At 38.5% G+C, this 909-nt stretch overlaps 1 non-coding gene across 1 annotated transcript; it reads right to left on the minus strand.

Moving 5' to 3' along the window:
• Positions 1-474: 474 nt before the first annotated feature.
• On the minus strand, positions 475-581 carry LOC139886804 (small nucleolar RNA R71). The gene has a single exon (XR_011772668.1). It is a non-coding gene; the product is annotated as a small nucleolar RNA R71 (small nucleolar RNA).
• Positions 582-909: the final 328 nt, after the last annotated feature.

The following is a 909-nucleotide window of genomic DNA, read 5'->3' on the forward strand; positions in this document are numbered from 1 at the left end:
TTCCAAGATCCTGAACCACTAATCATTCATCCTAAACCACAAATAGTTATATCAGAATCTTCTAGTGATTTGGATTCAACAAATTTAATTATGGAAGTAACGGAACCTCAAAGTATGGAAGACCGAATGAGAGCCACACGCACGGGCCAAGGTCACGCCATTAATCAGCCAGATGTTAGAGCATCAGATTTTGAAATCAAAGGACAAATCCTACACATGATCACCAATCAGTGCCAATTTAGTGGTACAACAAAAGAATATCCAAACGAACATCTTCGAACTTTTAATAGGATTTGTAATCTATTTAAAATTCGAGAAGTTGAGGATGAAACTATTTATCTTATGTTGTTCCCATGGACTTTAAAAGGAGAAGCCAAAGATTGGTTAAAATCGTTACCTGAAGGAACGATTGACTCATGGGATATTTTAGTTGAGAAATTTCTTCAAAGATTCTTTCCGGCATTTAAAGCCGTGAGACTTCAAGGAGAAATTGCCACGTTCATGCAAAAGCTAAATGAAACGTTATATGAGGCATGGACAAGATTCGGAAGGATGTTGAGAGAATGTCCTCAACACGGTTTAGATACTTTTCAAATAGTGCAAATTTTCTATAAAGGCATCGACATCGCCACACGAAAAGACATCGACACAGCAGCTGGTGGTTCCATTATGAAGAAAACTACAACCGAAGCTCACAAGATCATTGATAACACAGCATCCCACTCTCATGAGTGGCATCAGGAAAAAGATATTTTTCATTCATCTAAAGCGGCTAGAGCCGATTCTAGCCATAACTTTGATTCCGTTTCCGCAAAAATAGATGCTTTCAAGAGACGAATGGAAAAGATGACTAAAGATATTCACGCAGTACGAATCAGTTGTGAGCAATGCGGTGGACCACACTTAACG

The sequence above is a fragment of the Rutidosis leptorrhynchoides genome, chromosome 1, assembly GCF_046630445.1.
Source record: "Rutidosis leptorrhynchoides isolate AG116_Rl617_1_P2 chromosome 1, CSIRO_AGI_Rlap_v1, whole genome shotgun sequence".
In the NCBI taxonomy this organism is placed as follows: domain Eukaryota; kingdom Viridiplantae; phylum Streptophyta; class Magnoliopsida; order Asterales; family Asteraceae; genus Rutidosis; species Rutidosis leptorrhynchoides.